Genomic DNA, 20,075 nt, shown 5'->3' on the forward strand with positions numbered 1-20,075 from the left:
CAAATGTCTGGCGGCACAACCCAGAATGACTGAGCCTGTGGAAGTCCTCAGTTCAGATGGAGAAAGGTAGTCAAGGGAACCAGTACTGAGATTGGCACAGATGTTGGGGTTCTCTGGTAGACAACAAAGCAGCTATCCTAAAGATGTTTGACAAACCAAGGAAGACACTTTGAAACAGATGATGGAGGACCTCCGCACATGCCTGGGGGATATAGAGAAGAGCACAGTTTAAAATGAAACAGAAATACAAGAGCTGAAAACTCAAAACCGTAAGACTCAGGATCAAAAGGGAAACGACAAAGGAAGAAGTCAATGGAACAATCTAAGGACAAAGGGGAAGAGATGTGGGCTTGGGGTAAGCTAAGCCTGGGGAGCAGTGGAATAATGCAGAGGAATAATGCTTTTGGCGTCAGAGTTCCAGAAGAAAGGGAGTCCAGCATAGCACTGGGTTATAAATAGGGGGACTCGGAGCCATGCCTGGTGAGCCAAGATGCGCAGAGCCACAAACAGAATAAACCCAGAGAATTATGCACTCAAGCAGATCATTATCTAACTGCTGAAACCCAGGGACAAAGAAAAACCTTGAAACCAGGGGAAAATAATTCCTTGCCTGCCAAGGAGCAATGATCTGCCTGCCCGAGTTATCTAAATCACGGGAGCCATCAGCAAGTGACACTGACGTGAGAGATAATTATTCGATTGTCAACCCAGAGGTACACATCCAGCAAAAATATTCTTCAGGAACCTTCAGATTTTCTCAGATGAATGAAAACTAAGGAAATCCAGTAGACCTGACTTAAGAAAAATTGCTGAACACTGTTTTCCAGACTGAGGAAATAATGCCAGGAGGAACTTGGGCCATCGGAAGTGAAGGCAGAGAAACAGAAATTCTATCTGAAGAATGCTTCTAATCTCATTTGGTCCTTCAAACATGTGTAATGGTTAGAGGGAAAAAATAAACTAGTTTTACCTAGTGAGGTTTTCAGTGTATGTGATATGTGATAACTGCATAAAGGAGGGGCAAAGGTATAAGCATGTTAAGGTCTTTATATTCCAACTGAAGTAATAGCAGTATACATCAAGTGTGATACCTGTATTATAATCTCAAGGTGATCCACTTAAAATCCACTAGATGGGACATATAGTTAAAAACAAACAAAAAACCACACATACACACAATGAAATGGATACTTCAGAAAGGTACATGTAGCCAAAACAGGGCCATAAACAAAACAGAGAGAAGAAATAATAAGATGGAAATGTTCCAAGCAGGCCAATGAAAGGGCATGTTATCAAATGGATAACTACAGCCACGCAGTTCCAATGAAAACTTAGTATCTGTGGTGAGACATGCAGCAAGTATAACTCAATGGCAAATTATGTAACAGAAAGTATGTGTTTCCTAGTCTTTTATTTTAACTGTCTGCTAAAGTGGTATTTTAATAGGTGGAGTTACAGCATTAAAATTTCACAGTTCTTTATGCTTTTATACCAGGAAACTTCAAATTCCTTGTGTGTCGTGCATTAACATTGCCGTTGGGTAGCAATGCTGTAAGGAAGGCTTCTGCAACATAGTGGAAAGGAGTGTCTCCAGGGCCAGGCAGGGTGGACCAGGAGCTGCATTGTTTTGTTTTCTTTGATAAGACATTAGGAGATTTGGAAGTTCTTTCAGGGCTTGATTCTCAGAATCGGGACAAAGTATAGAGCTGTCAATCAATCTGGGCACATAGAACACTTACGGCCACTAAAGTATCAGCTTCACAGCACAGCTCCTATGACTCGGCCGTGCCCGTAGCTTCCTTTAGGGATGGCGCATCTGTTCTGCTACAGTGGAGAAGAAGCAATACTACGTAACCATTTTACCTAGTGCCTTTCACAAATCAGTAAGTTTTATTAACCAGGTCTAAAGTGCTACAGCCAGATTACTCTTTCTAAATATATTTATTTATTTTAGCCATATATTCTAGTCTGGAACCAATAAACAGAAGTTCCTAGTTCACCAGCAAATGACCAGTAAAATGGTTGGGTAATTTTTATTATACAGCAAAATTGTTCCATAACCTTGAACCAACATATAATATTGTTGAATAGTAAGTAATCGTTATAGAGCAATAAGTGGACAAAAGCAAAACAAGACTAGCCCATAACAGACAGTGAGGTAGAGAATGGGGAGTGGGGTCTATGCACTGTCTGCGTCTAAGGAAGCTTTTCTTACCTGCCAAAGCTGGAGCTTTGCAGGAAGGGAAGTCATATTTGCGACTCTTGGCTGATGGCCTATCTAATTCTCAGCACTTATAGACAGTCCAAGAACCATGGACATACTCTAAAGGTGAGCACACTCTCCTGGAATCTTCTCTCAATCAAAGCTGAACATTCAGCTAAGGTCCACTGTTTACCTCTCAGCCTAGAGTGTAAACTCTGTGACTAAAATGAGCCAATGTTTCGCTCCCAGGACCGAATGACACACTGCCTGCTTAGCTCAGAGGTGCTTACAAATACGCTCAAGTCAGATGAACAAGGGCCCGAATCTCAGCTCAGCTTAGCCTAGCTGGCAGGATGTGGGAGAGCATTTTGGCCTCTCTAACCCATCCTAATGAACACTACCCTTTAGTATGCCTCTCAACGCTTACCTCATGGAGTGCAGATCTATTTGTTGACTGAGGTCAATCTGACCAACAACCAAATTATGGCTAGCAGTTGGTTCTAGTTACTAGGAGCATCCGGAATTGGAAGGTAACTGGAGGTGGGTGGTTTCTTGTGTTGGTCCTACAGGGAACAAGCTGTGAAACCCTGAGTGTGGTGTGGCTCAAGGCCTCTGGCCTGAATGTTGTAAATTCGAGTCATTCAGATATTCTTCTCCATGCTAGTGTGGCCCTCGTGAACTTTTTACAAGTCTGTACGTACAAAACTTCAGAATTCTGCACCAATTTTGAATGTGTTTCGGATCATTTCTATGGAAGGCATGGAGAGTTATGATAAAAGAAGGGCTGACTGCATTAGAATTGATAGAAATAATGTGTTTTCTGTTTGTTCAGGTGAAATTTCCAGTATTCGTTTCTGATTCCTGCTATGTAGTGGCTCTGTCCTCTTTTGGCTCTCTGTTGCTGTGATAAAACACTGACGAGAACCAGTTTAGTGAGGGAAGGGTTGAACTGGCTTACAGATTACAGTCCATCATCCAGGAAAAGCCAGGGCAGGAGCTCAGAGCAGGAACCTGGAGGCAGGAACTGAAGCAGGAATGTGGAGGCTACCTCCTGGCTTGCTTCTCCTGACTGTCTTTCTTGTACAGTCCAGGCTTACCTGGCTCTGCCCACAGTGGGCTGTGCTCCACTGTATCAGTCACCAATTAAGAAAATGCCTTACAGATATACACCAGTCTGGATTGGTGCCAAGTTGACAGCTGTGACACATTGTCCTATTCTGAATATAAGAGCCCCAAACTGGTCTCACTTATGTAAGCTTAAGAATGATGCCGGCCTGCCTAGCCTCTGGAGGCTCTGGTAAGAATCCATCTTCTTGCCTTTCATAGATTCCAGAAAAAAGGCCCAGAACCTCCTTTCCTCTTCAAAGCCAGCCATGACTGGTTGAGAATTCTGCACTTGTACCACTGGAAGACTGACTCTCCTGCCTCTCTGTTCCATTTAAAGAAGCCTTGCAGTTATATCAGACCCTCCAGATAATCCAGGATAATCTTATTTGAGGTGAGCCAAGTATCCATCTCTCATATTGCCATTCTGTATAAGATAGTCATTTCAGCCGGGCGGTGGTGGCGCACGCCTTTAATCCCAGCACTCGGGAGGCAGAGCCAGGCGGATCTCTGTGAGTTCGAGGCCAGCCTGGGCTACCAAGTGAGTCCCAGGAAAGGCGCAAAGCTACACAGAGAAACCTTGTCTCGAAAAACCAAAAAAAAAAAAAAAAAAAGATAGTCATTTCAGAGCTGGTGATTTTTGTGCCTCCATTCTCTTTTCTCATCCTAAGTTGCTTAGCTAGAGTCCATGGAAGAATTAGAACATAGAGCATCCTAGGATAACTAAAGACTTTCTCTTCAATGGAACATGCCTTATCTCTAGCTATTTATCATTTTTAAAAAAGGTTTATTTTAAATTATGCATATTTGTGTGTATCTGGGTCAGGGTATGTGCACACAAACACAGGTGCCCTTGGAGGCTAGGGCATCCTGGAGCTACAGGCAGTTGTGAGCCGTCTCACACAGGAACTGGGAGTGGAGCATGGGTACTGCTGAGTCATCTCTCCAGCCTTCTAGCTCTTTCTTAAAGCTGCTAGCATGCTTCTTCTTAAACCTAGGACTGTGTTCCTGTGTGTGGAAAGACAGAACCTGTGTCCTTATAAAGAAGCAGGGACGTGTTGCCTTATCTTGATTTTTTTTTAACTTCTAATAAAAAATACCTTAACTGTTTTCCAGAGTTCAGGAGATGGTTTTCCCCCCTCTGGTGAGCAGGTGGTTGAAAGCTGTGCAATGTTGTTTTTCTGAATATAAAATCATAATGTCCTTGTGAATATGCTCATTAAAATAGAAAAATTATACTGTCTTCATTTGCATTCCAGTCCACTCTTTTGAGTAGATTTTTATATCTGGTTCTTGCTATAATTATTTACATCTCTGGTGGAAATGCCACATCCATTTACAGATTAATTATGCAATTATCAAAAGCCTAGAGAGAGATCTCAAAATTCACCGTTAACATCTAGAGCAAACACACAGGAAGCTGAGGAGCTAAAGTAGAGATTTCCTGAATATATTTCTACTGGGCAATGAGATTCATGCATGCCTTTAGGTTGACAGTGCCATGTAAACTTCCCCTTGTGAAGTGACTTGGAGGCAAAGAAGTGAGTTGGGAAGGCTCAGTCAGTGCCCAAGCTCTGTGTCACATTTACTGAGATCTCTTCTGAGCCATTCAGTCACTCATAAATGCTAGCGAGTGCATCTCCCTCAGTGCCCGGACTTTGAAATGCAATGAGCACTCTGATGTTGTCACATGCTGCAACTTGTGAAGTGGGGATGCATCACTCCTTAGTCTGTGCAAATGGGGGTCCCCTGAAGTTGGACAAATCACCCGGGCAAGCCTTACCCTGGAGGCCTAGCAGCTGCAGAAGAAGGCCTGCAGTTCAGGAAGGAACAGACTAACACACCAGTTCATAATTCTTGTGTCCCATGTGACTAGACATGTGTGGTGACAGGGACACAGAAGGAGTACCTGACTTTTCCTAGGCTCTGCTGGGTACTGGAAAAGGTTCTTAGCGAGGGTAAGTCCTGCCTAAACCAGTTCTTGAAAGATCAACAAGTGATAGCTAACAAGAAACAAAGTGGATAGTTTCCTTGGCCAATCTAGCAGTCTAGGCAGAGAAACAGAGGTGCATGCAAAAGCATCGTGCACTGCAAGAATTGTGGACACAACCTCAAATTGTATCTTTGGGGATTGTCTCCAGAATCTCTAGAGGATACCAAAATTAGTAGATAGTCAAGGACCTGAACATAAAATAGCACAGTTTCTGTGTGTAAATCACTTATATCCTCCTGTATGTTTGAAACCATCTCCAGTTCAGTGGAAATGCTGTTGTCTTAGTTGGGGGTTTCTATTGCTGTGAAGAGACACCAGGGTCACAGCAACTCTTGATAAGGAAACCATTTCACTGGGGCTGGCTTACAGTTTCAGAGGTTTAGTCTATTATCGTCATGGTGGGAAGCATGACCGCATGCAGGCAGACATGGTGCTGGAGCAGGAGCTGAGAGTTCTACATCTGGATCAACAAGCAGCAGGAAGAGAGAGAGACACTGGGCCTGGCTTGAGCTTCTGAAACTTCAACAGCTGTGCAGATAGTTATTGTGCTACATTGTTTGGAAAACAGTGAGAAGAGGTTGAAACTGTTTGTTTGGTGTGGATCCAGTCCCCCCGCCCCCCTTTTTAAAAATGTTTTTCATCTGTAATTAGCTGAGTTCATGGATGTGGAGCCCACAGCAGCAGAGGGCTCACTGTGTGCCATTGTGACCCAAGTGTGAGATTCATATGGCCATGGGGGGTGGGGGACACACAGAACATTGAACCTTTCTGTTCCCTGATTCTCCATTAGTAAAAACAGTTGTTGGAAGTTTCAGATGAGCTATCATAAGTAAAATGTTTCAGACAGGGCCTAACATAAGAGCAGGCAGTACATGCTAGCAGGTATTGTTGATAGGGGTGATCACAATCGTATTAGGCAAAATTAAAAAAAAGTAGACAAAGTCTGCACTGCCCATGCAGTGTTGACAAAATAATGTTGTTAAAGGTTTTGTTTGTTCGGGTTTTTTCTTTGCTTGTTTTTTTTAGATACATATTGAAGCTTTGTAGACTTATAAATTCTATGTCATCAATTGTGCTAAGTTAATGAGACCCTGGTGAATCTGTTCCCACAGAATCATCAGAGACTGAGGAAGACAAATGCCATTTTTAATTCATTTACGCTCAAAATGGAACCATCAGCTATAATGATTATGCCAAACTGGTATGATTTCTTCCCATGCACTGGTAAACCTTGAGCCTGTGTGTAACATTCGGTGGCTTCTTAGAGAGGGATGCGGGGAGCGAATGCAGGTGAAGTGTTGGAGGGCTGATCTAATCAGGTGTTGCTGCCTCCCTGGCTCATGGCTGCTCCTCTACTCTGTGTCAGCCAGACATTGTTTACTGCAAGCCTGGCTTTGTTTGGGAATACTGGGGGCAGGCGCTCTGCCTTTTTCCACTGTCTCTTTTGCATATGTTCCCTTTTTTGCCTTTCCAATGTCCAGGTACTTGTTTGTAAGCATTATCTTTGTTTCATCCCTTGCTTCAGCGTGCAGGGCGTGGTGTGGCTTCCTAGTTTCTTGTGATTCTCTTTAAGGTGCTGGCTGTTCTTGGAGAGATTTTAAGGTTTATTTTCATCTCAATAAGAAATGGTCTCCATAGCATTCTTTTGTTCATTGACTTTGGAAGCTAATTTGTGGCATGTTTCTGGGAATAAGTTAGGTAAGCCCAACACTGTGGGTGAATATGCGCATCTATTAATTATGCAAGACACCTTTCCATTTTCAAGTATCAGCTTACACTAAGCTGATTTTTGTTCAGTTTTGATTTTGAGACAGGGTCTCACTATGTGACCTGGCTAGTCTGAAACTCACTATGGGGAGGGGGGGGATGGGAGGGAGAGTAAGGAGGGCAGGAGGGAGAGGAAGAAACAGAGAGACAAGAAACAAAGTGGATGGTTTCCTTGGCCAGTCTAGGCAGAGAAACAGGTGCGTGCAAAAGCATTGTGCACTCAGGAATTGTGGACCCAGCCTCCAATTTGAGAGACAGGGTGGGGGTGGGGGATCTGCTCACCTCTGCCTTCTTAGTGCTGGGATTAAGGATGTGCACCAACATGCCAGGCCCTAAGTGGTTGTTCTAATTATTATTTTTTTATACTATAGTTTTACATGATTGTTTAGGGACCTGTAGTTTAATGACCGTGTTGGGAGACAAAGCCTTGTCTTGTGAAGCTGCTGTATTTATATAATAGTAATAAACAGCTTTTCAAGGCACTAGACTGTAGGCCTCCTGAACTGGGGTATCTTCCCATTAGCTTTAGGAATATAAACATTTCCATCACTGGCTTGTGATTACCATTCAGACCAGAATGTTACTTGTGTGTTCTACACCAATGGTTATGTTGGCAGATCTGAAGACTTTAGTCTAGTTGCTGTTGATAAAGTTGAATCTTTTGTTCTCTTCTCTATCCTGTGGTCCTAGTCATGTCTCTGAACTATAAACATGAAAATAGCCGGGAAGTTTGATTTTATGCTTTCAAGTGTAACCACTAGGATTTCTTTAGTAATTTTTATTAAAATGCTGAAGATTTAAAATATGACACATGCATTTTTAAATAAAACTAATCTTTTTAAAAGTGAAAAAAAATCCCATGCTAATACACTGTCTTTGAGATATGCATTCTGGGAATTGTTTTTAAGCATTTCAACCAAAAATGCTTTAATGGAATGTTACAGTCACTGCTCATTATCTTGAATTCACTTGCAGGTCATTTGTTCTTAACTGTTACTTTTTTTTTAAATGAAAAAGTGAGTATTCACCATGTGTTGCTCTGAAGGAAATCAGTCACAATTGTTCATAACAAAAGGCATGTTTTAAAATGCAAGCTCTGAGCAAAGCTACCCTGGTTTGTAATACTTCTAGCAGTACAGATGCTGGCATTGTGATGAAACAGAGCTTATCGTTGGCATCACGTAATGGTCCATTCCCTGGAGCAGCTGGAGATGAGACTATGTTATAATGAAGTGTTGATCAAATGCTTGCACTGTAATGAGGAGCTGTAAGTGTGACTATGCTATACTCAAATCTGTGCTGTAACAAAACATACCCAATCTGTATCATTATTGGTGCCACATGAAGAAAAATTGTTATCTTCCCTTATTTGAGTTGGAATAAATGTAATGTAAAACTCTAAGCAATAGGACCAGAGCTGTCTTTAAAGGCACAAGGCACTCTTTTTATATAATTTCTGCAGTAAAATAGGACCTAAGATTGTAAGAAACAGATGTAATTTATTTGGGCTGTCTTGTATGTAGATAGATAATAAGCAAGCCTATAAAGAGATTTGCTGACTTACTGAGAAGGAACAGTGAACACATCAGAAAAATAGTAATGTTTGAAAATGCACAATAAAAGAATAAGCTAAAAAAAAAAAACCACAGTGCTTTTTATCATTAACTCTCAGAAGAATGGGAGGACCAAGGTTGAAGCAAGCTCAGTGAGCGCTTGTAGCTGGAAGTTTTCCTGTGTCCCTCCAGGTCCCACAGCTGCTCAGACCCAAGTAAACACACAGAGGCTTATATTAATTACAAACTGGACAGCCTATGGCTCAAGCTTCTTGCTAGCTAGCTGTTATACCTTAAATTAACCCATTTCTATTAGTCTATGATTTGCCACATTTTCCGTGGCCTTACTGGTCTGCTGGCATGTTGTTCCTTGGGCAGTAGGCTGTCGTCTCTCCTGCCCCTCCTTTCTCCTTTCACTCTCTCCCTTGTATTTTCCCACCTGGCTCCATCCTGCCCTGCCATAGGCCAATGCAGCTTTATTTATCAACCAATCAGAGCAACACATATTCACAGCGTACAGAAAGACATCCCACAGCAAGCACTCCCATGTCTTCTTTGGGATGTCACTGCTATGGGCTTTCTCAAGGACTTTCACCAAGCTGCAGAGTGCTTATCTCTGATCTAGATGTTCTGAACTAAGGAATTTAGTTTGAGAAAAAAAAAATTGGGTTATTAAGGGTAATTATATCAAATGCTGGGACTATTGTAAGTTTTCATTAATGCATAATTAAAGTGTGGTTCTTTTATCTATTGGATGTCTTGTACCTGTATAAAATGAGGCTGTGCAGAAAACATATGATATAATAATGATAACAAAATATGTTTTTGTAGTCTCAGGTGAGTAAGAGGAGCAGTGAGACTTGTGGGTATCTACTATACAATGTTATAAGAAGTCCATGATATAGTCATACTTCACACACATTGAAATTGAAGGTATAAATCTCTGTTGATATACAAAAGGTGTTCACACTAGATAATATGGAAATGGCAAGTTAGTGAGCATTGGATGTATAAAAACAGACAGGCATGGAGATAGATGAACACCCAGAGTGTTTCTGTGACAATACCACAGGCAGTTATTTCTGAATGATGAGATTATTGGTAATTTTCATCTATTACTTCCTGTGTGTTTTTAAATTTTTGTATAATTAACAAATATCTCACAGCCAAAGCCACCATGGAGGGGTACCACCGGCCCTGCAGTAAGATCGGCTTCAATGCTGATGAAGAACATAATACAGTCAAAGGGTGTTGATGGAGCTGTAGGAGGTGAGGACTAATCAAAACAACCAGTGGACCCCAGACATAATGGACAATCCACAGCACACTTGGGGAAAAGCTTATAAATACACTGGGACCTTGCAGTGGTCCAAAGGAGTACATCTGGGTTTCACACAGCCAGCTGATGTTTTGGGGATACTAAATCTGATGGAACCTGTACTGTAAGATGGGAGAACCGTACCATGAACTTTATCACTAATATTTTTGCAATCTCAATTGTCCTGTAACCAACTAAATATGTTGGGCTAGAGTCATTAACTTAAGAGTTTGTGAGTATATCCTTTCCTATCAGAGTAATAGTTACTTATTAAGGGGCTAGATAACAAACATGAGCATGCTTCAAAGCTATCAACTGAAATCCTGAATATTGTAAGCAAAAGTTGGCAGATTATCTCATTCAGAAATACCCAAAATCTCTTGGAAAGAGTAAAATTGAACAAGAATAGAAAATTTGTGATAGGAGGAGATTAAAAATGCAGAAGGAAGGACTAACCAGGAAAAGAAGAGAAATGAACCAGAATGAAGCAGGGGATCCAAGGGCGGGAGCGGGGTAGGGAGACATTGAGAACAAAGTATCTTGGCACATGCATGGGAAGAAGCCATAATGAAGCCCATTACTCTGTATGCTATCCTAAAACATTCATTTTTAATAAATGGAGAAGTAGGTTAGGGATGTCACTCAGTGAGTAGAGCACATGCCCAGCATGCTCAAGGAAGGCCCAGCTTCCTGGCCTTCAGGGAGAAGAAAAGTAACCAAAGACACTGTGAGCTGCCTTGTGAATCACCTTGGAGATGGCTGGTGGTCAGTATTTCTAGAAACATTTACTTTACCAAAGTGACTCCTGAAGAGAGAGGCAACTAATCAGTGGCCATGAAGGAAATGAAACAGTTATCAAAAGGTATCTTCTGAACTCAAAAAGTGAAACCCAGATGATTTAATGAACACCTCCAATGGTGATATTAAGGAAAGCAGTGCTACTGCTTATAGAAGAGGTCTTTGAGACGGGGGAATAAACTACTAGAACTTTCCTGCAAAAATCAGTGCTATATATTACTATTTCACCTTTTTCAATATAATGTTGTATTAATACTTGTGAGAATTTCATACAGTCATACAGTATTTTGATCATATTCACCATCCACTCTAGCCTCTGACTCCTTCCAGGTCCACTCCCCCTCCCTGGCCCCTCCCAACTCCGCATGTCACCACCCCCCCCCTTTAAATAACCCACCCAGTCCAGTTTGTGCTACCTGTAGATGCACAGGTGTGGAGCTGCCCACTGGAGCTTAGTTGACTTACCAGGGGCCACACCCGTAAAAACCCCAGCTCCTCCTGTCTCAGTTGTCAATAGCTCCTCAGTGAGGGGTAGAGGCTCGGAGCCCCTATCTGTTCCACATTGGAATGTTAATTGGTCTTGTACAGGTCATGTGAAGGCAGCCACAGCTGGTGTGAGTTCTTGGGGGCAGCGGTCCTGTCATCTCCAGAAGACACTGTTGGACCCCAGTCCCCCACCACCACCACCTCTGTCTCTGACACTCATTCTCCCCCCTTCCTCAATTGTCCCTAGGCCCGGGGAGATAGGCAGGTGATATAGATGTCCTACTTGTGACCGCGCACTCCAAAGACACTTATTCTCTCTGCCCTTTGACCAGCTGTGAGTTTCTGTGTTCACCACTGTCTGTACACACACACACACACACACACACACACACACACACACACTTCTTTGCTGAGGACTGGAGCTGTACTTATCCATGGGTACAAAGATCCGCATCTATAGGGCAGTTTGACGCTGCGTCCACTTAGGAAAAAAAGTGGTAGTCTGATTCTTGGGCCTACGAGCTCCCTGACCAAGGGTTCTTAGCCGGATTTGAAGCACCAGGCATGCGATTTCATTACACCTTTTTCTGACCATACTGAGAATGACTTTCAAGTGTTGTTAATATGGCAAAGTGATCCTGATGCCAGAAATTGACAAGGATGGTGTGTGTAGACATGGGCACTGTTGATCAGTCTTTTTTGTGAATATTGATGGGAAACCTTTCGACAACGTGCCATCAAATAGAATTTAAATAAATATCATGACAAGGCTGATTCAATCACAGGAGTGGAGCTTGGCTTTGATAGCGGAGAAGGCTTTCTGCATATTAAGTGGACTAAAGTAGAAAAATCTGTATGATCATCTTAAAGGGGGCCTGGAATACGTCTCTAAAATTCAGTAACTGCTTATGGACATAGTTACATGACTACATATTTGATAAAAAAAAAAACCCAGCAAATTGTTTTCTTAGGAAGAATTTGTTTACTGATTATAAATGTGTCAATAAAATTAACTTAAAGAAATAGAATCACTTTATGATAACGGAAAATAATCTGATATGCATTCCTGAATACATTAAAATTTGGTAAAATAAGGAGTTGGGGAGATGGCTCTGTGGGCAAGAGCTCTTACTGCTCAAGCTTGAGGACCTGAGTTCAATTCCCCAGCACCCTGACATCACTGCATACACTGGTACTGGAAGTAGGGTCTGGAGGGGCCAGGAAGAAACCAGAGGCTCAGGGTCCCTGGGGCTTGGTGGCCAACCCAGCTGGGAGCAGGGAGGGGATAGTTCCAGGTTCAGTGGGAGACTCTTACTGGGGTAAGTCAGAGAATGATAGTGCAGGACATCCAATGTCCTTCCTCTGGCTTCCACTCATGCACACACATGCACATGCACCTGCATGCATGTGCACACGTGCACACCAAAATTTAAAATTTGGTAAAATAAAAATAAATAGAATTTGCCGTTTTGGATACTTGAGTTAAAATATATGGAAACTATTTGCAAATTATTAATTGTTTAGCCTTTGTGGTTTTGAATTCAAATGCTACTTTATGGTTAAAATAAGATTACAGGTGTCGAGGTCCACATCTGTAATCCTGGCACATGGAAAGCAGAAAGATCACAAGTTCACAAGTTTGAGGCCAGCTCTGCAACAGATGCCCTTTTGACTTTAAAGAAATCATTTGCTCCCTCTGAACACTGATTTACTCGCTGACAAGCAGTTGGACAGGGGAATTCTAGTTTGTATTCCTTTGCAGGAGTCTTTTATGACTGCTGTGGGATGAATAGGGAATGTTAATTTCTTAATTTTGTGACCTCATTAATATCTGTTGGCTCATACAATTACATAAATTCCCTGTCTTCTTCTGATGAAAAGGTTTGTTGGATATTGTCAGATTTTTCTTTGGGCTGTCAGCTCACAAATAATGACACAGAGACTTATTAATTATAAAAGCTCAGCCTTAGTTTAGGCTTGTCCTACTAGCTCTTATATCTTAAATTAACCCATTGTTTTTTTAATTAATCTATATTCTACCACATGGCTTTTACCTCTCTTCCATTATGTGTGTCTGACCCTTTTCACATCTCCATAGCATCTCACATGCCTCAGTTCATCCCCTACTTCTTCTCTCTATGACCAGAAGTCTTGCCTATACCTCCTGCCTAGCTATTGGCTGTTTAGCTTTTTATTACACCAATCACAGCAATACCTTTTCACAGTGTACAAATATTCTACATTTCTCCCTTTTTGTTTAATTTAAAAGAAAGATTTCAACTTTAACATAGTAAAATTATATACAACAAAAACAATTATTAAGTAAAAATTAGTTACAACATCCAATCCATTAGTATTTGGCAAATTTAGAGAAAATACTATTTATCTTATCTTTGTGAGTCTAATGTTTTGTATCTAATTATCCTTTTTATCATAACTAAGGAAAACTTTAAGTCTAATTATTTAATCTTTAACTCCATCAAAGACCCCAGAAGGGTGTAATGTTACCTAATGACAGGACATCTGGCTAGCTGGACAGTCACCCAAAGATCTTCTGTAATGTTGGGGCATTCAACTTTGGACTATAGGCCTAGTAATCTGACAGACATTTCTGAGAAGCGGGAAATTTTGAAGGACAGTCCTACCTTGTTTTGGCAAAGTTTGGCAGTCGCTTTCTTTTGTGTCCTGCTGGTTCAGTTTGGGCAGTATACTGGAAGCAATTGAAGCAAGAGCAGTTTCTTTGCCCAAATAGCTAGCTTTTGCCATAAAGAAAGTAAATTCCATATGGAAATTCTTTGATGTTCTTCATCTTCTTTGAAGTAAACTGGTGCTGCCAGGAGCAGACATGTCTCACTGTCAAGAAAATCTTTATGTTACTAAAACATTTTAAGTGACATATTCTGTAGGTCTTTGAAGTGTTTGAAAACCATCTATCTATCTAAATATATCTATTTATGACCTTGAAAGCATACCTAACATGACTATAAGCTTGATTATTATAGATGACTACTAATTTGTATTTCTTAATCATATATTACATTTGTAAATGAGCTGCATAAACACAATACCCTAAACAAGTAGAAACATACATATAATATAACAAAATTAACTTTAAGTTTGTATCAATAAACCAAAATCCATACCAATGTAAAATATTTTGAGATTAATAGTTATTTTTTGGATTAAAGCAGAATCAATAATCTACCCTTTTATTTCATCATTTTTATATTATATCCCCCCTTTTTCCCTTTGAATTTAACTCCTTTGAGATCTTTGAATTTAACTCCTTTGTTTAGCTTTTTTTCTTATGAACCAATAACAATTTGTACCCAACCCCCCTTAAATGATAACAAACATCCGTAACCCATTTTTTGAAAAGGTGGGTATCATTCTCTAGACTACTTCCAGTTGTTTGTGGACACTGGCATCTTTGGGGGGAAACTTGAGAAAAATCAGGATAATTGTTAGGTCTTGACTGGAGTAGTTGTGGGGCTGGATCATCTCAGCCAGCAGCCTTGAAGCTGTTTTGGATGCAGAATCCTGAGGAGACTGTAACAGAGGCATTATGAGATACTGGATCACCTGGGCCATCCATTTTTATTGGTATTTGGTCCCCTTGTTTTGAAAATACATAAACTTTTAAAGGTAACATATATCACAAATATAGAATATGTGGTGTACACAAGTCAGTTAAAGATGATTTTTTTTGTTTTATGTCTGAGCAAGTAAAATATATGTTATGTGTTTTAAGTATTTTATTTTTTTTTAAATATTTTAAGTTTATTTCTTGCTGGGTAGTGGTGGTGCACGCCTTTAATCCCAGCACTCAGGAGGCAGAGGCAGGCAGATCTCTGTGAGTTCAAGGCCAGCCTGGGCTACAGAGTGAGATCCAGGATAGGCTCCAAAGCTACACAGAGAAACCCTGTCTCAAAAAACAAACAAACAAACAAACAAAAAAAACCCAAGAAAAGTTTATTTCTTTATGTCTCCAGTCAGGATTTTCAGGGGGTCTTCCTTGATCAAACCTGATCATCTTTAACCTGGAATGAATCCACAGCCTCTCATTTTTTGTCTATTTATGAAATAAAAGCATAATCTTTCCCCCAAAGCAACACACTTTTTGACTTCCATTTTGAAGTCACGATATTTTTTAAAATATATAGGTTGGTTTAATCTAGCAGCTTTCATAATACAGTGTCTTTCAGCAGCCAAAAAAAAAAAAAAAAAAAAATTAAAGGCAACACAATACATACAGGATACAGACTCTCTGTGCATTTTTCATCTTTATGTGACTTTTTTCTTTTATATTACTTTATTCCCTTTTAAGGACTTTATTATTTTAAAACTAAGCATTTTAAAATGATTCTCTATTCCTTTTTGTCTTTTCTCTCTCAAACCTATGTATATTTAAACACACTGTAACCCATTTAGAGGGTTTTTTTTTTTCCAATCTGGATCTGTCTTTACTGAGTATCTGTATTGTTTTTTGATCGCATGAGATGAATCTTAAATTGCTATATTAGTAGCCAGCACGGTTCCGCTTAGCATATGGCATTGTCAGTTGCCCCCCCAACCTCCCACCCCACCCCCACCCCCGGTCCCTGAGAGCTTAGCTTCATGGCAGAGGTATCGGCTAACACTGAACCAAGGAATCCAACTTTTAAAGGAGCTGTGCCTCTGTTTGTTGTTAGTATCGACCTGCCTGAGAAAAGGTGGTGACCAAGAATCCACATTTGACTCCGTTTTTGTGTTTGGAACCTCTCCCTCTTTTTTAAGCATTCTCAGGTTTTATGTGGATTTATGTTGCTGGACATTTGGGCACCATTTATAGGCTGAGTTTCTCTGTGTCTCAGCAGTCGCTCCCAAATAACCACATGGAAACTTATTAATTAATGAGTTTTAATTTAATTAATAACTTATAAATGCTTGGCTGATAGCTGAGGCTTATTATTAACTAGCTCTTGCAATATAAAGTAACCCATTTATATTAATAAAATTTTGCCACGTGGCGTTACCTCTCTTTCATCTTGCACCTCCTGTTTCCTCTGTGTGTGGCTGGTGACCCTCTGACTCTGTCCTTCTTTCCAGTGTCCTTAGTCTGGTTCTCGCACTTAACCTTATCCTGTCCAGGTATTGGCCAGTCAGTTTCTTTATTAAACCAACCACAGTGACATATATTCACACAGTATAAAGAAATATTCCACACTATCTCATCTTCAACTCCATCAGAGACCCAATAAGGATATAATATTAACTGAGGAAACAGGAAGTGCAGTGCAAACAACTTCTAAAACTATAGAAATGATAGAAACAGCTGGCTGCCTGGACAGTCACCCAATGTTCCTCTGCAATGTTGGGGGCATCCATCTTCAGCCTAGAGTTGGATACATCAAGCCCCTCATTTTTTTTTTAATTTGAGATCCAGGAACACAGCCAATTTAAAGTATCTAGGTATTTATGAGTTAGTGTTTAATGCTTAGTTACTTACTCAGCTGAGATGACTTAGTGAACCCCTATAAGTTTCATTTCCTGCATTTGTACAAGAAGATAAAGATCCTTGCAATGATTAGCAAGGGATTGAGCAATGCTCCCAAAATACTTAAAAGATACCTGAGACAGATGTCCCCGCTATGTGTAAGCCGTCACTCTACACTCACAGTGACAGTAGCACTGTGTAGTGAAAAGTGGCTTCATGTTAAGGGCAGAACTTTGCTAAAGGGCCAGTGAGACGACTCTGTGGGTAAAGGTGCCTGCCTGCCTCCAAGCCTAAAGGCCTAAGTTTGACATCGAGAGCCCACAGGGTGGAAGGAGAGAAATAATTCCTTCAAGGTGGCTCTGACTTCCACTTCTGCACAATATGATACACATGTACCCGCACACAAAATAAAATACAATTTATAAAAAGAATTGAAAGGAGAGTGAAGAAGAAAAATCCTTACCATTTCCTAATAAGTGGGAAATTTAGGTGACTGAACTCTGTGGGTCATAAAACTCCATTTCCGGCTAACAAATCGGGTTTAAAAGCCCTGCTGACTGAATTCCAGTTGTATTCAGTTTAACAGTTTGTATGAGACAGAAGGCTTCAGAGGATCCAGCCCTTCCTGCTTTCTATTGCATTTGGTGTTGTGTTTAGCTCAGAATACAGCTTATACAAAGGCAACCACAAACCACAAGCTCCCCTCTTTCTCAGAAATAAAACCTTACTATCTCCACGTGCCTTGGAGGCTAGGAAACTCAAGGCTGTGTCATCCTCTCAGCCAAAAGAACCCCTAAAAAACGTTGCTTAGGAAGCTTTAGGTTGGGACATTCGCTTCAGAGTTCTTTAGAACATTTCCCTTTTCCTCAGAATCTATCTATTGGTTTCAGCTACTTGGAGGCAAAGACATGCCTCAAGTAACATTGGCTGTTGACACTGGGGTCTCCAGTTTCCTCCTCTTGAGTAGATATTATATTTCTTTTTAAATGAGAGACTGAGTTCAGCTGGTTTGTCAGGCACAGCCAGATGTGTGTATCCCTGTGCAATGTGTTGTCTGCTGAGAAGGACAGTGACCTGACTGCAATAATTCAAAGCAGGGTTTTAAATGAATAAATAAGAATAAGCCTCTGGGATTAGTCCCAATTGAAAAGTTCAGCGCAACCAGGCAAGGTTGTATTGCTGCAGGGGATTAACGAATGGCTGGCTGTGGAGAACAGTATTCATGATCCAGCCACATTCCGAGTGATGGACAGCTTCAGCCTGGTGCCACCCACCCATCTTTCCTCTGACACACAGATTCAGAGCAAGGATCATAAAAGCACGCTTTTGCCCACTTTTCCTGCTCAGGAACCGTCTGCCTGATTGTTATGTGAATCCTTTGATTCATACCTACCAAGTCACAGAAAAGGCCTGGCTTTAAAATTGCTACAGTCTGGGGGAAGAAGATGAAGTGAGACTTTCTCTTTTTCCACAGATCAGCCTGGGAGTGAGAAAACAGGGGAAGCCCTCTGGGTCGTGAAAGACTAGAGCAAGGATCACCCTGTGATCAAGGCATAGAGTATGTCAACAAAAAGAAACCTGTTTGTGTGGGGCTTTACTGTCTGCCAGCCTATTATTGACACCCTATTATTTGATCCTTACAACAAAGGATCTGTGTCCCCATTTCACAAACAAGGAAACCAAAGCCTAAAGAAGTTGCCTGATTGATGCAAGGCCACATTGATGAAAGTATAAAATCTGATTTCAGATTTGGTGCTTTTGTTGATTATAGTCCTGCTGAGTGCTAATTTATGGATATTATATACAAAATTTCTAAATACCTATGTGTTAATCAGCTTTTCATTACTATAACAAAAGACCTGAGGCAATCAACTTAAAAAGAGGAAAAGCTCATTTGGGCTCACAGTTTTGAAGGCTCCAGTCCACAATCATTTGGCCTTGTATTTGGAGGCAGTATGTTGTAGTGGGAGCACATGGCAGAATCGTGTTCATGGAACAAGAGATTGATGTTTCACAGCCCCTTCAAGGGTACAATCCCCAATGACATAAAACCTCCTTCCCTGGACTCCACCTTCAAATGTGTCTCCACTTCACAGAACACCCATGATCTGGAAGGCCCAAGTATATACATGCAAATAGATTCTCAGACTTTTGACCATTTTCATTTTATTAATTTTTATGCATTATATAAAATCTATCAGTTCTTTTTTATTTTATACATGGCTTGAAAGTGATCATGTGTTTTCCCCCTTCTTGACAAATGCATTGAATCTTGCAAGGGGAAGATAGTACACAGAAAGAGAGAAGCATATGCCTATAGAAAATAATATTATTATTAATCTTGAATTATGACTTAGGAGAAGTTCAATGCCAAATAGAAGGTACCAAAAGATGGATGCTTATAGTGTCAAAATACATGAGAATGAGATGTTCCAACCCCATTTTCTATTCTATCTAAAATATACAAAGGAACAATGAGTAAGGATTAAAAAGGTATTTGAGATTTTTAACTTAATTTTTTGCCTGATATTCTGCCTGATATTTCTGACAAAACATAGAAAGTAACTACCGTTCATATCTGTTTTCATGAACCTGGCTGAAGGCATGGACTGAGTGTAAGCCTCTACCCTTTCTAGCCTTGTACTTTTTCTACATGAATATAGCTCCATGCAATGGTGTGAGAGCTTTTAGGCAATATTAAAAATGAAAGTTGAAAAGGGTCTGAAGATCTATATCCCCTTGGTAAATTTCTTATTGTCGTTACAACCTTTTAGTTGGTGGGTAAGAGTTGATCCCTTGAAGGTACCCACCATAGTACCTCTCAATATAGAGTGGAGTGGCGGGTAAATTTGTGAGACTAACAGTTCTCTTTCATCGTAAGTTTTTGGTAGCTAGACTTGTGACATTACACCTGTATCCATTGCTCACCTGTGCTCTAACAGTCCCCTCTGAGCTCTTTGAACGCTAGTTCAATCACTCCATTTTGATTGTAGCACCAAGGCAACAAAGCCACCCCGGGCAGAACACAGTACATGAAGCTTGCCGTGGACACAGTAAAAGATAGTGAGCTGGCCTTCTTTTCTTCCTGCTTTCTCAGAGGTAGCCAGCTTGAAGCACTGTGGGAGCAGGGCCACTGCCCACTCATAGCTCTTTTGGCAATGTATAAATGATCCCAGCCAATTTTCAGTGCTTTGGGAGACCACTGGAGTCTGGTGCTTGAGGCCTCAGGTAATTGTAGGTAGCTTCAGGGTGTGTTTGTTTGCTTGCTGCCTGCTATCAAGGACAGAAAGCTGATCTTTCACCCATACCGTGTCATTGGGATGGAAACTCAACATTCCAGTTTAGAGTTAGAACTGAGGTTAATGTTTGCACAAAGG

General features: G+C 40.8%; 1 protein-coding gene and 1 pseudogene across 2 annotated transcripts in view; both read left to right on the forward strand.

The window, feature by feature from the left end:
• The window catches only part of Pip5k1b (phosphatidylinositol-4-phosphate 5-kinase type 1 beta), a 287,232-nt gene that overhangs the window by 52,172 nt on the left and 214,985 nt on the right, over nucleotides 1-20,075 (forward strand). The window contains exon 2 of one of the 2 annotated variants that reach the window (XM_059259518.1): nucleotides 3,530-3,701. The exons of the other annotated variant lie outside the window; for it this stretch is intronic. The gene's annotated coding sequence lies outside the window, so the exon portion shown is untranslated. The remainder of the gene's footprint in view (nucleotides 1-3,529; nucleotides 3,702-20,075) is intronic. 2 annotated transcript variants of the gene reach the window in all.
• Nucleotides 9,550-10,420, forward strand: LOC131908493 (dynein light chain Tctex-type 3-like; annotated as a pseudogene).

This window comes from Peromyscus eremicus, chromosome 1 (genome assembly GCF_949786415.1).
Source record: "Peromyscus eremicus chromosome 1, PerEre_H2_v1, whole genome shotgun sequence".
In the NCBI taxonomy this organism is placed as follows: Eukaryota; Metazoa; Chordata; class Mammalia; order Rodentia; family Cricetidae; genus Peromyscus; species Peromyscus eremicus.